A 20,746-nucleotide genomic window follows, 5' to 3' on the forward strand; every position below is an offset into this window, starting at 1 on the left:
AGCTTTGGGGACGTCTGTGATTGATTCGGGGATACCTCTTACTCTGAAATTGTCCCTTCTCGACCTGTTCTCCAGGTCATCGATTCTGTTCAGTGCCACCTCTAGTTGCTCTTGAACAGTATGAATGTGCTCAGTGTTCTGGTTAGCTCTGGACACTGTAATGTCTAATTTGTGTTCTATGGCTTCCATCCTTGCTCCCAAGTTTTGAAAGTCTGCTCTTATCTCGTTTGTGATTCTTGTGGCTGTGTTTGCTAAGCCTCTGTCTAGTAGATCTGACAGTTTGAGGAATAAATCTCCTGTGTTAAGGGGTATGGCAGCCTCCGGATCTCCTATGGAGGTTCCAGCTCCCTGATGTGGTGGTGTAGCGATCAGTGGGGACAGGGAGTAGTTCTCATAGGTGCGCTCTAGGAGGGATACTGTGGAGGCTGGGGATGGGGTCCCCATAGGCTGGTTATGCAGAGCAGGTAAGGGTGTGTAGGCCAGAGTGGCAGGAGCGATCACTTGCCTGGTTTCCACGTGTCCCCCTGCATACTGCTCCTTGTGCTGTGCTGCGGCCGCCATCTTGGATAAGGCCCGGGAATCCTCTGCTGAAAACCGCGGTCCCAGGTCCCTACGGACCGTGCTGTTTGGTATGGGTTGATACAGCGGGTGTTCCCGGGTCCGATTCCGCTAGTGGTGGGCGAAAAGGCGGCCTTAATCCAGCTCTAGGGTGGCTTGCTGGGCTGGGTAGAGCGGAGCTCCCGGCTTACGCGGCCATCTTGGGAGTCCCGCGCCTGCGCACCTGTTACCAAAGGTTTTTAAAACAAACCAACATGTTTGTTGTATAACAATTTTTGCATTAGCATTATCAAAAATTGAAATGTCCATTTCAGATAAAACAGGCCAGGGTAAAACCAACAAGAAAGCCAAAAAACTTGAACTTACAAAGTTCACATTAGGTAAAACCTGAAGGCTATATCAGACATCAGTATTTAGGAACTGGGTTTGATATAGCGTTCAGATGGGGGGAAATCACCCCTGGAAAAGCCAAATTTGGAAGATGCACACCAATTTACGAATGTCAACATGTGCTATCTGCCATCAGGGGGATCAAGGGACGTGTTTTGGGGGAGCAAGCCCTTCCTCAACGCTACTTTATAATTGCACCCCCAAAACGCGTCCATTGATCTCCCGTGATGGCAGATAGCACATGTTGGCACACTGTGTGCATCCTCCAAATTTGGCTTTTCAAAACATTGCAAAAATATTTAAAAGATTGGACCACAATCCAAAAAGTGATTTTGTGGGGTTTTAAATTTGCCCCAAAACATCAATGATGTTATTATTTTTTTTAATAACATCATTGATTTTTTGCTGTATGTTTTGCAGTTCTACATTACACCCCATGATCTCCCCGATCAGGATCTGGGCACTTTCTGATGTGAAACGTTCTGGATCCACAACCTCACGATCACCTAAAAAGAGAGAAAGAAAACAAAAACAGGTATCAAAAATCTGCCACCATCCATCTCTTTTACCTGAGCCTGTGGTCGCCAATCTCCACCACATCTTCTTCTTCCTCCTGCTCTTCTTGTGTTGGTGTTAGTTCCCCTTCTTCCAGAGGTGGGGGGGTCTGTGGTCTCCTCGGATGAGGGGTGTCCTCCGAGTCTTTTCTCCCCTATGTAAAACAAAAATGGTATAATTAGCACACAGATATTTGATGGCAGAACTAGAAATAGGAAACATTGCTTGGAAGTTGGGTACAATTGTCTATTTTACCGAGTTCAAAGATGTATTTTTTTTATTGGCCTTTGTCAAGCTGCAATACTTTACCTGTTTAGTACAAGCTTCACAGATGGAGACCCCCCTATAGTATACACTGGAGCACCTGTGTGGCCCCCTAATAAAAATGGTGTTCTTGTGTCCCACACTAGTGCTCCAGTGTCCAGATGTGAAAACAGCTGCTCAGTGTCCTCTCCTTACACAGAATCTAGTTGGCATTTCATTCTAGTAACAAACCCATCTACACAAACAACTATTTGGCATCCAAGTAGGCCCCAAAAAAATGTGGGAAAATGCATATGGCCTAAACAATGGTGTTTTAGAGGCCGAAAGAAAAATGTTTGATATGAACGAATAATGGGCCCATGAACATTAAAGTTGCCCTTTTAAACGTTACAATTAATAAAAGCATATGGAGCAGCACGAACGGAATAAAGACAGAAAGAATAGGAACACAGCACAACTACTTACTTTTTTGCAGCACTCTCCGGATCTTTCGGTACTGCTCTGGCTCTCTCAATTTCAGGTCTGACCACCGCTTTCTGAGCTGATCTTTCGATCTTCATACCCCGAAATTCTTCTGCAGACTTTTGATCACTTTCGCCATGATCTTGGCCTTTCTGATATTGGGGTTGGGGTAAGGCCCATACTTTCCGTCATAGTCGGACTTCTTCATGATGTCGACCATCTCCAACATCTCCCCAAAGGACATATTTGTGGCCTTAAAACGTCTCCTTCTGGATCGGGACGTGTCCGGATCTGGGCTTTCCTCCTCCTCCTCCTCGTTCCTGCAAATAGCACGCACCTGCTGTGACTCCACCATGTGCTCTTCCCCCACTGCGCCGAATAAAAAGGGGCGGGGGATAGACTAGAAAGAACGTCAGGGGCGGGCGGAGTTACACGCATGCGCAGTGTGTATAAAGTGTAACACGCGTGCGTATTACGTATGATCTGTGAGCGGAGGAAGGAGCATTGGACGTGCCGATCGTAAGAACGAAGGTAAGAGACAAACTTGTGCCTATACTGCTTCTACATTGAAGCCTATATTGTAACAAGATTAGGAGAGTTTTGTCTGACATTAGGCTTTGTCTTGTGTTGTGTCTTGCAGTGAACATGGATATGCTAATGAAAGATAATGACTTCATGTCAGTATTCCTAGATATGTTAAGGGAGCTGCCCTGTCTGTGGGAGATTAAACACCCCCATTTCAAGAACCAAGCAAAGAGGAAGGCAGCACTGGAGCAATTGTGTGAAATTGTAAAGCAGGTGATCCCCATGGCAGACATCACCTATTTAAAGAAATTAATTGGTGGCCTGAGGAGTACATATCTGAGGGAGCGCAAGAAAGTCCTGGATTCACAGAGATCCGGAGCAGCAGATGACATCTATGTCCCCAGGATGTTGTACTACGACAGGCTGCATTTTCTGGCAGGCCAGACTGAACCCAGGCCATCCCTCTCCAGTCTTCCTTCCACGCTTCCTTCCCCCCCGGCTGAGGCTTCTGACGCCCAACCTGGGCCTTCCAGGCCACATGTGGAGAAGCCCAGATTGAGCCAGGTATAGCATTCCTCTAAATATTTCTGCTTGTCCAATCAATGATGTTAACTAGATGTTAGTTGGGAGTACTAATTTATGATTGTGATTGATGAAGCAAAGTCTCAGCCAGGAGGTGGCCGGGCCGAGCCGGCTGACTGATCTGCAGGTCCCTCCACTCCCCCTGGAAAGAGAAAGTGTCAGGAGGAGGAGTGCCCTAGAGGAGGCTACCAGAGGACTCTTTTGGAGGGCTACAGAGGTCCTGGGAGCACCACACACCGTGGAGGAGGACATTGCTGCCGTCATTGCCTATAAAATGCAGAGGATGGAGGAGGGACAACAACTCATGTGTGAGGAGCTCATATTGGAGGCTCTTAACAAAGGTATGAGGGGCCAAATGACAGCTCAGACACACTCAGATGGTCCTCCTCCTCCTCCTGCAGGTCCTCCTCCTCATCCTCCCTCTCCTCCAGGTCCTCCTAGTCCTCCTCCAGGTCCTACTCCTCCTCCTGCCACATCTCCAACTGCACAGCCACAGCCGGGAAGGAAGCGTGAAAGGAAGACTAGAAAGTGAGGACCCTGGATCCAGTCTGGTCGGCCAAAAGATGCAGCCTCTTGTGGTACCACAGCCTGGGGACACACATGTCATCTGCTGCTATCCGGATCTCTGTGAATTCTGGACCAGACTGCCCTCCCTTACATATGGACTCCTCAGGCCACCAATTTTGATGTTCAAGAATTGATGTCTGCCGTGGGGGTCCAAGGCTTCGCTAATTTCTCTTGTTGATCCAGTGTTGCCTTCCTCTTTGTTTGGTTCTGATCCCTTAATAAAGGATTTTTGTTTTGAATTATACTCTCCTATGTGTTTTACTTCAAAAATTACAGTTTGTTTGTGAGGATTCAGGTACATTTCAAATATACAATGTGAAATTAACAAGGGACACCAACACCAAACAATCTCCTTGAGATTAAATAATAAAAGATATCAATGGTGTTGGGGTAACTTGACACACAAAACACACACAAAAATATTCTGGAGGAAAAATAAAAATAACATTGAACAAAGATCAGCCTTTGAAAAAATCCAAACATTAAATATAAAAAAAAGGCTTAAAATCCCCCAAAAAATTAAATAAAAAAAAAAAATTCTGTCAGATGTGACAACTAATAACAATATATTCAGGGAATCCCAATAAAAAAACAAAAATAAAACTTTGTGAGAAGTCTGTGTGAATATGAGCAGCAAAACTACTAATTCTTGTCACATTATAAAGAAGAAGAGAGTGCGCTGTATTAAACCATTTTTAACACTGCAGCGTGACGAAAGTGCTGTATCCATTGCAAATGCTAAGTTTACCAGAACGAGCTGTTCCGTCTTGGAATTTTTTCTGAGCATGCGTGGCACTTTGTGCGTCGGAACAGGCCACACGCGGTCGGAATTGACGCGATCGGATTTTGTTGTCGGAAAATTTTATCTCCTGCTCTCCAACTTTGTGTGTCGGAAAATCCGATGGAAAATGTCCGATGGAGCCCACACACGGTCGGAATTTCCGACAACGCGCTCCGATCGGACATTTTCCATCGGAAAATCCGACTGTGTGTACGGGGCATAACAGTTGGTTTTTCACTGGCACAATTAGCACTTTATTGATTTTATATATCTTTGCACTATTGTGACAGATTAGCCATTATTGGTAATTTGGAAGTTTACATGCTGGGGGATCAATTCAGCTTTACACAATTTTTTCACATAATTATTTGTTTCAGACTGTATTTTATAGTGATAAATAGAGAAAGGTGAATTGTGTTCTTAGTATGGATTTGTATTATATACACTTAGATTTTTTATTTAACACAGAATCATCATATTGATTTGATTTATTTATAGTTCATATATTTTTCACAATCACATTTACAGGATAAATTGGGAGATCAAGCTATTTTCAAGCAGGCATTTTTGTTCACACTTAATTGGGGTTTAACTAAAAGCGCTTACCAGCAGCATCATCTGTATTCTATCTTTTTTCTCTCACTGACCTATCCCACTAATTGGTAGTGGCAGTGGTTTTATTAGCAGCTCTTTTAAAATCAATCCTCCAAACAAAAACACCTGCTATTAGAAATATGTATATTAACAGAACATCGCCATATCTACTTTGGTTTTTTTCATTTACTCCACCTAGTGGTAGTAACTGGTAGAGGCAGCAGTTCCATTAATAACTTCCAACCCTTGAGCTGGTACTTATTCCTTTGCGCGGAAACATTCCTTTTTCTATATTTCATTCACAGTACACTGGGTAACGCTGCTTGCAACTCGAAAGGATGCAGGACAGGGCTCGGTGCTGCAGCTTGTTGTGCCCCCACGTCTCCATACAGCTGGTGGTGATGATGCTAGACTTGTGAGCTCTACCCCCTCCTCCTCCTCTGCCACCTCCATGCCCTCTTCTGCAGAATTGTCCTTTGAACATCAGGTACCCCCTAAGCATTTTAAGGGCTATTCCCAGAGTCAGGCCAAAAGGTGCCATGCTTCAGCTGGTGTGTTTAGGGGACAGGAACCACACCGGAGCAGAGATTCTTGCAGCTCTGAAGGGACAGGCCCAGAGGTGGTTTGCACCATGCCAACTGGAGCCAGGAATGGTGGTGTATGATAATGGCTCAAACCTCCTGTCCGCCCTTATGCCCCGTACACACGGTCGGATTTTCCGATGGACAATGTCCGATCTGAGCGTGTTGTCGGAAATTCCGACCGTGTGTGGGCGCCATCAGACATTTTCCATCGGATTTTCCGACACACAAAGTTGGACAGCAGGAGATAAAATTTTCCGACAACAAAATCCGATCGCGTCAATTCCGACCGTGTGTGGCCTGTTCCGACGCACAAAGTGCCACGCATGCTCAGAAGAAATTCCGACATGGAACAGCTCGGTCTGGTAAACTTAGCGTTCACAATGGATACAGCACTTTCGTCACGCTGCAATGTTCAAAATGGTTTAATACAGCGCACTCTCTTCTTCTTTATAATGTGACAAGAATTAAGTAGTTTTGCTGCTCATATTCACACACACTTCTCACAAACTTCTTTCATTACTATTTATTGGGATTCCCTCAATATATTTTGATTTCTCACATCTGACAACATATTTTTGTATATATATATTTTTTTTTTTGCCTTTAATGTAGAATCTTTTTTTGTGTTTCTCTTTTTTTTTTTTTTGGTGATTTTGATTTGTACTCCCGAAAATGTTTGTGTGTTTTTTGTGACAAGTTCCCACAACGCCACTAATATGATGTTCTATTTAATCTGTAGGAGATTGTTTGGTGTTGTTGTCCCTTGTTAATTTCACATTTTATGTTAGAAATGTACCTGAATCGTCACCAACAAACTGTCCTTTTTGGATGAAAACACACACAGGAGAGTAGAATTTACCTAAAAAAAATTTATTAAGGGGTCACAACTAAACAAAGAGGGAGGCAACACTGGAGAAACTGCAGAAGTGGGCAAAGCCTTGGACCCCCAGGGCAGACATCAATTATTTAAAAGCAAAATTAGTGGCCTGAGGAGTCCTTATCTAAGGGAGGGCAGTCTGGTCCAGAAGTCCCAGAGATCCGGAAAGCAGCAGATGACATCTGTGTCCCCAGGCTGTGATCATACGAGAGACTGCATCTTCTGTCAGACCAGACTGAACCCAGGGTCATCACTCTTTGGTCTTTCTTCCATGCTTCCTTACAGGCTTTGGCTGTGGTGGTGGAGTTGTGGCAGCAGGAGGAGGAGGAGGAGGAGGGTCATCCATCTCAATGACATCCGTCTTGGGTGTCAGTTCCCCACTCTCCCCTTTACGTAGGACTTTATAAATCAGGTCCTCAGAGATCCTGCATTGGCCCTCCTGCATGCCCTGCAATTTGGTGGCAGCCATGCAGGCAAAGGCCTCTGCAGGACTGGGGAAGGCTCTGAGGGACGCAGAAGCCTCCTGGATCAGCCTGTATGCTGAATCCTGCACAGGACTGGGAGTGGCCTTCCTGGCCCTTTTGTGTGGCAGGCGGAGAGGAGGAACCTGAGACTCAGTCAGGCTGCGACTTGTCCCAGGCTTCTCTTGGCTGACACTTAGCCCCGCCTCCTCCTGGCTGACACTAATCCCCGCCTCCTCCTGGCTGACACTAATCCCCGCCTCCTCCTGGCTGCCACATTCCACAACCTCCTCCTGGCTGAGGTCTTCCTGTGTATGAAAAAGGGACATAGTTTTAGTATTGTTTTCATCAATCACACACAATTTTCACCTCCTGACTGCTGCAAATTGAATGTTAACAAATATAACAGACTATCCTTCTGAGCCCAGCATTTTGCATTCTTGTCCCAATTTTGGGTGCCCACTACTGTCTCTTGATATGTAAAACACTTTTTTTAATCAGCAATTAGTGATCAATAATAACATCTAGTAAACATCATTTATTTATTGCCCAGAAATCTGTAGAAGAATGCTATACCTGACTCCAGCTGGGCTCCTCCACTTCTTCCTGGCTGGAAGGCCCAGGTTGGACATCGGAAGCCTCAGCTGGTATGGAAGGAAGCGTGGAAGGAAGAGTAGAGAGCGATTCCCTGACTTCAGTGTGGTCTGACAGAAATCGCAGTCTCTCGTAGTACCACAGCCTGGGGACATAAACGTCATCTGCTGCAGCTCCGGATCTCTGGGAATCTGTGACCTTCTTGTGCTCCCTAAGATAAGTGCTCCTCAGGCCACCAATTTTAGCTTTTAAATAAGGGATGGTTGCTGTGGGGACCACCGGCTTCACCAACTTCAGCATTTTCTCCAGCGCTGCCTGCCTCTTCTGTTTGTGATTATAGTGGGGGTGTCTCACTTGCCACAGACAGGGCAGCTCCCTGTACTTGTCAATAAACAGGGGCAAGAAATTGTGGTCGTTGAACCCATCCATTTTCTCTGCAAGACACAACACAAGACAAACCCTAATGTCAGGCCAAACTCCCCTAATATTGTTACAATATAGGCTTCCATTTCGAAGCAGTATAGGCCCAAGTTTAGATCCTACCTTCGTTAGCACGATCGGCGCCTCCGATGCTCCTTCCTCCGCTCACAGATCGTACGTAAGACGCGCGCGTTACGATTTATACACACTGCGCATGCGTATAACTCCGCCCGCCCCTGACGTTCTTTCTAGTCTATTCCCCGCCCCTTTTCGTTCGGCGCAGTGGGGGAAGAGCACATGGCGGATAGACAGCAGGATCGTGCTAATTGTAGCAACGAGGAGGAGGAGGAGGAACGGCCGGAACCGGACACGTCCAGATCCAGAAGGAGATTGAAGGACTCAAATATGTCCTTTGGGGAGATGTTGGAGATGGTGGACATCCTGAAGAAGGCCGACTATGATGGAAAGTATGGGCCTTACCCCAACCCCAATGTCCGAAAGGCCAAGATCATGGCGAAAGTGGTCAGGAGTCTGCACCGGAAATTCGGGTTACGACGATCGAAAGATCAGCTCAGGAAGCGGTGGTCGGACCTGAAATTACGAGAACATGAGCAGTACAGAAAGATCCGGAGAGTGCTGCAAAAAAGTAAGTATTTGTACTGTGTTCCTATTCTTTTTGGGTTTATTACGTTCATGCTGCTCCATGTGCTTTTAGGAACTGTTGTACAGTTTAAAATGGCAACTTTCATGTTCATGGGCACTTTATTCGTTCGGATCACACATTTTTATTTCGGACTCTAAAATACCATTGTTTAGGCCATATGCATTTGGCCAGCATTTTGACGCCCTATACTTGGCTTCAAAGAATTGGGTTGTGTAGATGGCTTTGTTACTAGAATGAAATGCAAACTAGATTGTGTGTAAGGAGAGGACACTCAGCAGCTGTTTTCACATCTGGACACTGGAGCACTAGTGTGGGACACAAGAACACCATTTTTATTAGGGGGGCCACACAGGTGCTCCAGTGTATACTATAGGGGGGTCTCCATCTGTGAAGCTTGTACCAAACAGGTAAAGTATTGCAGGTTGACAAAGGACAATAAACAAGCGACATCTTGGAACTCTGCTAAAATTGACAATTGTACCCCACTTCCAAGCAATGTTTCATCTTTATAGTTCTGACATTAAATATCTGTGTGCTAATTATACCATTTTTTTTTTACATAGGGGAGAAAAGACTCGGAAGACACCCCTCATCCGAGGAGACCAGAGCCCCCCCCCCTGGAAGAAGGGGAAATCCCCCCAACACAAGATGAGCAGGAGGAAGAAGACGTGGTGGAACTAGTCACCACAACAGGTGAGTGTCTGCAACCACAGGCTCAGATAAGAGATGGATGGCGGCATTTTTTTTAGACCTAATTTATTTTGGGGTTCCTCTCTTTTTAGGTGATCGTGATGTTGTGGATGAAGATCCTTTCACATCCGAAAGTGCCCAGATCCTGATCGGGGAGATCATGGGGTGTAATTTACAATTGGAAAACATCAAGCAAAACATCAATGATGTTATTCCAAAATATAAAAACATTATTGATGTTTTGGGGCGAGTTTAAAGCCCCTCCAAATCACTTTCTTCTTTTGTGTGCTACAATGTGCTAAATGTTTTTGTGATTTTTCCCAAAGCCAAATTTGGAGGATGCACACAGTGTGCCAACATGTGCTATCTGCCATCACGGGAGATCAATGGACGCGTTTTGGGGGTGCCACCCCTTCCTCAATTATAAAGTAGCTTTCTCCCCCAAAACACGTCCCTTCATCCCCCGTGATGGCAGATAGCACATGTTGACATTGTGAAATTTGTGTGCATCTTCCAAATTTGGCTTTTCCTGGGGTGATTTCCCCCCATCTGAACGCAATATCAAACACAGTTCCTAAATACTCATGTCTGATATTGCCTTCCAGTTCTACCAAATGTGAACTTTGTAAGATCAAGATTTGTGTCTTTCTTGTTGGTTTTACACAGGCCTGTTTTCTATAAAATGCACATTTTGATTTTGGATAATGACACCACAAAAATTGTTATACAACAAACATGTTGGTTTGTCAGAAAAACCTTGGGTAAATGCACATGTGATTGTGCAGGTATTAAAAAGATTGCTCATCAAGAATGTGTGGATTATTGTCTCAACGCTACAACACTTTTGGGGTGATGTAATTGTTGTTTTATGAGAAAATGGGGGTAATTTCCTAAGGGCAAATCCTCTTTGCACTACAAGTGCAGTTTCAGTGCAGTTGCAAGTGCACTGGTAGTGCAAAGTGTCTTTGCATTTAGTAAATAACAGCCAACAGTGCTTTGTATAAGGTTACACAATCACGACATTTTCTGGACTCCACACATTTCTGTCAGGGTCAGCTCAAACAAACACAAGCAGTAAATGTCCACACAGAAGAGCCTGGGGGGAGATGCCTGTCGAGAACTTTAAGTCCTGCAGACTTCTCCCTGTGGCCAAATACCGCAAGGTAGCGACCAACCTCTGCTCCGGAGTGATGGCTTGCCTCATGCAGGTATCCTGCCTGCTGATATAGGGGGTCAGCGAAGCCAACAAACGGTGAAATACAGGGTCCGTCATCCTGAGAAAGTTCCTGAAATCATCAGGATTAATCTCACGGATCTCACGGAGCAAAGGCATATGACAGAACTGGTCACGCTGAAGCAACCAATTCTTGGTCCATGAACTCCTCTCCACCCTGTTCATGGACTGGACTTGTGTCAAGGTCAGGACCCCAACACCAAGCCCCCGCACAGCACGAACTGTACGAGGAGTACGCATACGAAACGTGGCTAGAAAACGGTCGGCTGCTCAGAACGAAGTAACAGAACGCACTGAAGAACAGCAAGGCCTGTGAAGAGCGACCTGAAAAACAGTAACGAACGAACAAGAATACAATGACTAAGTCACGCGGAACTTGCTTGCACGCACTGAAGAGCAGATACAAACCCACAAGCACAAACTGAACAGCAGAAAACGATCTGAAAGCCACGAGTCTGAAAAAGCGCGAATCGTCTCTCACCAAACTTTTACTAACACGAGATTAGCAAAAGGAGCCCAAAGGGTGCCGCGCTTGGTTCTGAACCGGCCTTTTCTAGTCTCGTCGTACGTGGTGTACGTGACCGCGTGGTTGTCGATCGGAAATTCCGACAACTTTGTGCGACCGTGTGTAGGCAAAACAAGTTTGAGCCAACATCCGTCTGAAAAAATCCTAGGATTTTGTTGTCGGAATGTCCGAACAAAGTCCAACCGTGTGTACGCCCTATTAGATGTCCTCAATTTGGTGGTGCAGCATTTCCTAAGTACGTATCCAGGGTTGCAAGATATACTCAAGCAGGCCAGAAGAGTCTGTATCCATTTCAGGCGGTCACACATAACCAGTGCTCAGTTGGCTGAAATTCAGTGGGAATTCCACCTGCCCATAAACCGCCTGATTTGTGACATGCCCACCAGGTGGAACTCAACTTTGGGAATGCTGCATGCAGCAGAGGGCCATCAACTAGTACCTGTGCCAGTATGGCACGACGACAGGCTCAGGCCGCCTCTGCTTTTTTTCCCCATGCCAATGGCTGATCATTAGGGATGCATGCACTGTATTGTCACCATTTGAGGAGGCCACAAGGATGGTGAGCCGTGACAGTGCATGCATTAGTGACACAATCCCTGTCATGTTCCTTCTGGAGCAGACTCTGCATGGCATTATGGACAGGGCACTGGAGGCAGAGCAGCAGGAGAAGGAGGAGGACTTCCTTTCCTCTCAATGCCCACTTTATCCAGACACCACCATTCCTATGTCACAGAACACACAGGAGTAGAGAGGGGAGGAGGATGAGGTGGAGGATTTTGGCACTTTCATAGGCTTCAAAGAAGAGGAAGACATGCGTTAATCTGTAAGCGATGGCTTTCCAACCCCAGGACCCTTGGGAGTTGTACGTGGCTGGGAGGAGGAAGTTCCAGATGCTGTCATCCTGAGTGACCCCGAGGACTCTGCTTCTCAAGCAAATTTGAGGCTCATGGGCAACCTCATGCTTCAAAGCCTGCGAAAGGACCCAAGAATATGTGGCATAAAGGAGAAGGATGATTACTGGTTGGCAATCCTCCTTGACCACTGTTATAAGGGGAAGATCTCAGAACTCATCCCATCCCCACAGAGAGTGCAGAAGATAAAAATCTCTTGAGGACACCTTAAAGAGGATTTTATGGAAGGTTTTTCCTGACTCCAGTAGGTTACAGTGTCCTGTAACGTAGTTTTGAGTCTTCTGTTGTTCAAGAGAGGAGCGTTAGAGAAGACGCCCACCTAAGTCAGGCATTTTGGAATTTTTTTAGTCCTCACCGCCCAGGGCTGTCAGCTTCCACATCCCATTGGCAATGTCTGCATCAGATGGTGGACGATTACCTCTGGGCCAAAACAGAGATGGAGAGCTTTCCAGCTGATGATCCACTGACTTACTGGGTCATGAGAATAACCACCGGCCAGAACTTGCCCAGTATGCTATTGAGTTGTTGGGCTGCCCTGCATCCAGTGTACTTTCAGAACAGGCATTCAGTGCTGCAGGAGGTTTCATTATTGATCATAGAACACATCTGTCCACAGACTCTATGGACCATTTGACTTTTATAAAAATGAATCAGTCCTGGATTACCAGCTATGAAGCCCCTCATGCCGATGTCGCTGATTAAGTCTTTTTGGGATGTGAAATCTCTGCAGGACTTCGAAGCTGCCTAGCTTTGAGAGTGTTCAATCATTTCATCTGGAAGAATGTTTTTGGTTAGGTTTCATGGGCACAATTAACACCCAAAGACCAATTTTTCTGCACCTGTTTGACAGGTGCATATTATTGCAATTTTTTTACAGCAAGGCAAATTCTTGCTTACATCAAGAGTACCTCTATAGGGTTACGGTGGAAAGGCACCACCGACACCCAAAGACCAATTTTTCTGCACCCGTTCTATCCAAAGTCAAAGTGCCACCAGAATGTATCCAAAAAATATCTAATCTTGTTCCCAGTGTACTACATTGTTACCATTGCGTTACATGTGTGTGGCTCCAAGACCAGGCTGCTTTCGCTCAGCTGTGTGAGCCTTCTTTAGAACGATGCAATGGACTGGCCAGTAGGCTAAACGTCACTTTATCAAAGGGTATTAGAAAAAGATACTCTTTGATAAAGTGACGTTGACGGTCACGCAACACGTCAGGGAAGAGAGGCGGGCTTCATTCGGCTCCCCGATCACGGCCGGATCGAGTAGCAGCATACTGTGTACTGGCGTTTGTTTTATCCTGTTACATGTAAGTGCAATACTTGGAATAAAAACTTATGTTTTAACTACTACACTATGGAGTTCTCCCCCTATATTTTATATGGCTGGGCTGACTGATTGAGCCACCTGAGAGCGGAGGGCGGTCAGATGGTAGGAGATCCCCGGGGGGAATCAGCATTGAAGGGATCGTGAAGTTGTTGAAATTACCTTTGATTGCTTACTGGGCTGTTATCGCTCAGCCTCAAGGTGAGAGGCTGGGGAAACCACAGTTCCACACACACTTGCGATTGATTGTCGGCACTGGGCACTTTGGAATCAGCTATTCCTTCACTCACTTTTTAATTGGGACTGGCACGATTGGGACTGGATTATATATGGGCTGTATCTGTTGAAGATTCGGTGTGCTTTCTATTCAAGATTGTTCTCTGGTGTTTTGGACAATATTTTTTAGTGCACATACCACTGTCATAAAATCTGTTTGTTAACTTTTATCTATGCACCTTGTGAGACGTTTACCTGTCACATATTTATCTACATACCAGATGTTTACACAGAGTATATTTGTTATCTACAATGATTTATTAGTATAACATTATTAATGCACCTTTTTGCACTTTGCACTTTTTCCTATGATTGAGTATTTACCCATCTTTTTTGTGCTTTGTTTTGAGCAGTGATTTATCATTCATCATGTATTTTGAGGAATTATTTTTTACAATTATATATTAGTTTATCATGATTTATTAATGCACTTTTTTGCACTTTGCACTTTTACATAGGATACAGTGTTCACTCATCTTTTTTTGCCTTGTTGAGCATAGAATTATCTTATTTTGAGGAATTTTTACCCCCCTAATTTTTCTTCATCTGTTTTCTTCCCTCCTGGAATAAAACACACTCTTTTAAACCTTTATGATTCATTTCATTGATGTAACAATGGCTCATTATAACCTTTAGTTACACAATATTATGGAATATCAATATTAAACAATTATTATTTGAATCTTCCTTTATGAATCTTCCGAACAATTTATTGCTTGACAAGCCTAGCTCTATTTGTAATTAGAAAGCGCTGCATAAAATACCTTTTTTTTATTTGACTTTTTTGTGACCATTGTCATTTATACAGCGACCAGTGCTATAAAAATGCACTGATTACTGTGTGAATGACACTGGCAGTGAAGGGGTTAACCACTAGGGGGCGATGAAGGGGTTAAGTTGTCCTAGGGAGTGATTCTAACTGGGGGGGGGATGTCATGACACAAGTCAGAATGAAGATATGCCTTATTTACATAGGCACTTCCCCATTCTGAGGCTCCGTGACACGATCGCCAGGCACGATCACGCTGCACGCGGCAGACGCACACACGCGCCTGCTATCCTAGTCTCTTAAAGGGGACGTACAGGTACGCCCATTTGCCCACCGCTGCCATTGTGCCAACATACATCGGCGTGCAGCGGTTGGCAAATGGCTAGAGATTACTGCATATTTTGCTTGCCAGTAATATATACTGTACATCTGAGATTAGTATACAGCCTAAACCCCTAAATATCGTAAACAAATATGTAGTAACCACAGAGCCTAAAACAGCCACTAACAGTTTTTAGAGCAGCTGTAGTCTCAATATTGCCCACAGGCTTAGTCAGCATATGTTACTCAGTAAGCACGTGTACAGTAATTGTATATCTTCCAGCTAGTAAAATATTCCCCTATACTCACTACACTGAGATTCAGCATATGACCTGTATTCACATTTGTGTCTTCTTCATGCATTCCTCATGTTTTCCACAATCACCCACCCAGTTACAGGTGCAGGCGGTACTTCCCACTTTTGGATCCTTTGTACAAAATAACAATATATTTCTGGCAGAGATCTATATAGGTCACTGTGAGTTATTCATTCACCAAGTGTGTCATTGGCTAGCATGGCAAAACATTCCACAATACCTTTAAAGGTTGGCACTGCAATGAGGCCACACATGAACATGCATTTCGCTGATATTTCATCAGAAACAGAAAAAAAAAAAAAAACATATGCAGGCTAGCAGGATTTCGGGTGTTATTTTGCCAACAACCTCCATATTAAATGTACATATGAATTCAGCATTAACTTTTAGTGATGGCTGGCTCAGATGCTTGTCAGTAGTGGCAAATATAATGGTAACGCTATATATATATATATATATATATATATATATATATATATATATATATATATTACAGTATCTCACAAAACTGATTACACCCCTCACACTTTTGTAAATATTTTATTATATCTTTTCATATGACAACACTGAAGAAATTACACTTTGCTACAATGTAAAGTAGTGAGTGTACAGCTTGTATAACAGTGTAAGTGCTGTCCCCTCAAAATAACTCAACACACAGCCACTAATGTCTAAACTGCTGGCAACAAAAGTGAGTACACCCCTAAGTGAAAATGTCCAAATTGGGCCAAAAGTGTCAATATTTTCTGTGGCCACCATTACTTTCCAGCACTTCCTTAACCCTCTTGGGCATGGAGCTTACCAGAGATTCACAGGTTGCCACTGGAGTCCTCTTCCACTCCTCCATGATGGCATCACAGAGCTGGTGGATGTTTGAGACCTTGCATTCCTCCACCTTCGGTTTGAGGATGCCCCACAGATGCTCAATAGGGGTTAGGTCTGGAGACATGCTTGGCCAGTCCATCACCTTTACCCTCAGCTTCTTTAGCAAGACAGTGGTCCTCTTGGAGGTGTGTTTGGGGTTGTTATCATGTTGGAATACTGCCCTGCGGCCCAGTCTCCGAAGGAAGGGGATCATGCTCTGCTTCAGTATGTCACAGTACATGTTGGCATTCAGGGTTCCCTCAATGAACTGTAGTTCCTCAGTGCCGGCAGACCCCAGAACAAGACACTCTCACCACCATGATTGACTGTAGGCAAGACACACTTGTCTTTGTACTCCTCACATGGTTGCTGTCGCACACACTTGACACCATAAGAACCAAATGAGTTTATCTTGGTCTCATCAGACCACAGGACATGGTTCCAGTAATCCATGTCCTTAATCTGCTTGTCTTCAGCAAACTGTTTGTGGGCTTTCTTGTGCATCATCTTAGAAGAGGCTTCCTTCTGGGATGACAGCCATGCAGACCAATTTGATGCAGTGTGTGGCGTATGGTCTGAGCACTGACAGGCTGACCCTCCACCCCTTCAACCTCTGCAGCAATACTGGCAGTACTCATTCATCTATTTTCCAAATACAACCTCTGAATATGACGCTGAGCATGTGCACTTAACTTCTTTGGTCGTCCATGGCGAGGTCTGTTCTGAGTGGAACCTGTCTTGTTAAACCACTGTATGGTCTTGGCCACCGCGCTGCAGCTCAGTTTCAGGGTCTTGGCAATCTTCTTATAGCCTAGGCCATCTTGATGTAGAGCAACAATTCTTTTTTTCAGATCCTCAGAGAGTTCTTTGCCATAAAGTGCCATGTTGAACTTCCAGTGACCAGTTTGACAGAGTGAGAGTGATAACACCAAATTTAACACAACTGCTCCCCATTCAAATCTGAGACCTTGTAACACTAACGAGTCACATGACACTGGGGAGAGAAAATAGCTAATTGGACCCAATTTGGACATTTTCATTTAGAGGTGTACTTACTTTTGTTGCCAGCGGTTTAGACATTAATGGCTGTGTGTTGAGTTATTTTGAGGGGACAGCAAATTTACACTGTTATACAAGCTGTACACTCACTACTTTACATTGCAGCAAAGTGTCTTTTCTTCAGTGTTGTCACATGAAAAGATATAATAAAATGTTTACAAAAATGTGAGGGGTGTACTCACTTTTGTGAGATACTGTATATATATATATATATTTATAGACTTGTCTCCTTGAGGTAGTGTGTGATCAAAGCTCTCTGTAGCATTTAAAAGGTTTCATATTTGTCTGTGCAGCAAGACTAATTTGTATACTATAACAGCATGTGACATGACATTCATCAGTTCGATGCATGAACTAAAATGAATTACCAATTTATTTAATAATTTAATTGGCTTATTTGCAATTGCGGCCTTCCTTTTGTCAGTAGTTAGTGCGTTTCTGATGCTGTTTCTGTTGTTAAAAAAAATGCTTTTCAACTTATCTACTTATTGTATGAGCATAGCTTTTTACAAATATAGTGCCTCATCATCGTATAGGCACATCATGATGCTTGCACACACAGGTATATTTGTTAAAGAGGAGCTCCAGTCTCCCCCAAAACTTAAAAGTCAGCAGCTACAAATACTTTAGCTTCTGACTTATAATATAAGAACAAGTACCAGTCCAGAGATCGAGCGATGTCCTCACCTGAGCCAACTCTTCAACTGGCTTCGGGTGCGGGTGCCGCCATCTTAGGTAAGGAAAACTGGCAGTGAAGCCTTGTGGCTTTTTAGCCGGTTTCCTACTGTGCAAGCGCAAGCCGTGCTGTGCTTTGTGCTTGGTTCTGCAGTCTTCTTGGAACTGTGATGTGTCCCAGAAGTCTGCGGGGGAAAGAGGGGGGCCAAACTTTGCACAGATTGCCATGGTGATCTGGCAGGAAGTCGGAGCAGGTACCTGTCAAAACCGGGTACCCGCTCCTCCTCCCACCCAAAAAGTTGCAAATATGGCAGTGGATGGGGGGGATGCAAACAAGCAAAGATTCCCATTTTGGGTGAGGTTTTGCTTTAACTCAAGAAGGAGGTTGAGAGAACAAGACAGTGCACACCAACCAGGAAGAGACCTTGTAACTTTTCCTCTAATTCAGGACATGGTTTTTAAGATAACCCAGGTAAGGAAAATCTGAGTATTGGTGCCCAGAATATGTCTTAATTTAACCACTTCAGCCCCGGAAGGATTTACCCCCTTAACCACTTTAGGTCCGGGCCATAGCCGAATGACGGCTACAGCGCGGACCTCAATTTCCAATGACAGCTGATCACATGATATAAACAAAACCTCGGTGATCGGTTTAGTTTTCTCCTCACGCTGACAGCGTGAGGAGGAAAAACAAGCTGATCACCAGCTTATGTCAAAGGGACATCGGTCCCGAAGAGAAAGGAGGCACATATGCCTCATCTGTGCTAACAGGTGCCATCTATTATTGCCACCTGCCAGTGCCCACAGTGCCCACAAGTGCCACCTGTCAATGCCCACAAGCGCCACCTGTCAATGCCCACAAGTGCCACCTATCAATGCCCACAAGTGCCACCTATCAATCCCCCCAAGTGGTGCCAATCAGTGCCACCTAGCAGTGCTGCCATCAATCAGTGCCCAATCAATGCCCATCACCGCCACCCATCAGTGCCCATCACCACCACACATCAGTGCCCATCAGTGCCGCCTCATCAGCGTACATCAACGAAGGAGAAAAATGACCTGTTTGCAAAATTTTATAACAAAATATAAAAAAAATAAATTTTTTTTTTTTCAATTCTGTCTTTTTAATTTTTTTTAACAAAAACTAAAAACCGCAGAGGTGATCAAATACCATAAAAAGAAAGCTCTATTTGTAGGAAAAAAATGATAAAAATTTCATTTGGGTACAGTGTTGTATGACCGTGCAATTGTTATCCAAAGTGCGACAGCGCTAAAAGCTGAAAATTGGTCTGGACAGGAGGGGGGTTTAAGTGCCCAGTAAGCAAGTGGTTAATGACCAGGCCATTTTTTGCAATACGGCACCGCGTTACTTTAACTGGCAATTGTGCGGCTGTGTGACGCTGTAACCAAATAAAATTGATTTCATTTTTTTCCCACAAATAGAGCTTTCTTTTGGTGGTATTTGATCACCTCTGCAGTTTTTATTTTTTGCGCTGTATAAAAAAAAAGGCCGACAATTTTGAAAAAAAAAAACAATATTTTTTACTTTCTGCTATAATGCATATCCAAAAAAATGTAAAAAACACATTTCTTCATCAATTTAGGCCAATATGTATTCTTCTACATATTTTTGGTAAAACAAAATCTCAAAAAGCCTATATTGATTAGCGCAAAAATTATAGCGTCTACAAACTACGGAATAGGTTAATGGACTTTTCATTTTTATTATCGTTTTTACTAGTAATGGCAGTGATCAGCAATCTTTGGTGGGACTGCGACATTACGGCAGACAAATCTAACCCTAAGTGAAACTTTTTGGGGACCAGTGACACCAATACAGTGATCAGTCCTTTTTAAGAGGTGACCTACAACCTCTAAATACTTGAGGGGTGTGTGTCACAAGTGCATTTAATGCAAAAAGTGACAACAAAAGTGCAGAAAATAAACATTTGTATATTCACAAAAATCCACAAAAAATCCTATGTGTAAACTTCCTAACCGCTTATATATAATGCATATTGTTATGTTCAAACAAAAATAAAATAAAATAAACACAATCCTGTGCAAAACCTGCAATTCAAAGTAACATTTCTGTGCAAAAAAATCCAACATATATGACTGGTGTATATTGTTGCTGTGAAACTGGGTTCAGAAATATGCATATTCCTTCTTTAAACCCTGGTGTATAAAAAAAAGTACAATAAAGTGACAATGTGCTCCTTCAAATTGTTCTGGGCTTCTTGGAAAACAGTGCCCCATAAGAAACGCACTCACCGCTATTATTCACCCCACAAGGAAGTATTTCACCTTCACAGTATAAGCCACTGTATAGCCGTTGGAATGGGAGGAAACTTCCTGTCCTTTGTTCTCCAAGTGCCTCCTTGTCTGTGATGTAAGTGGTCTCCTCACTGTTAACCTCTTAGATGTTGCCCACATGTAGAGAGGAAAGAGACTCCATAGTCTCATAGTATCACACTCCATAGTGTGATACTGTACAAACATCCAAAAATGTATTAATAATACTGATGGGTAGTCACATTTAATAAAAATCATTTAAAGTGAAAACAGTGTTTAAAAACAGGAAACTGAAGCAATCTGCGCTCCACAGCTCGAAACTGGAAGTGATCCAATGACGCTGTATAGTCCCACCCTACTCGTTTTGTCAATGGGGCGTCATCTGGCTTTTCACTTTTAAAGATTTTTATTAAATGTGAGTACCCATCAGTATTATTAATACATTTTTGGATAATTGTACAGTATCAGACTATGGAGTATTTCTCTGTATATACAGAAGAACGCGGTGATGCTAACATACAGTATGAGGACAGAGCTGACCCATTTTCAGACACACCACACTGATAGAACATTTGTCTGGAAACAATTAAACAATGTAAGTAAAG

Source organism: Aquarana catesbeiana, linkage group LG01 (genome assembly GCF_042186555.1).
Source record: "Aquarana catesbeiana isolate 2022-GZ linkage group LG01, ASM4218655v1, whole genome shotgun sequence".
In the NCBI taxonomy this organism is placed as follows: Eukaryota; Metazoa; Chordata; class Amphibia; order Anura; family Ranidae; genus Aquarana; species Aquarana catesbeiana.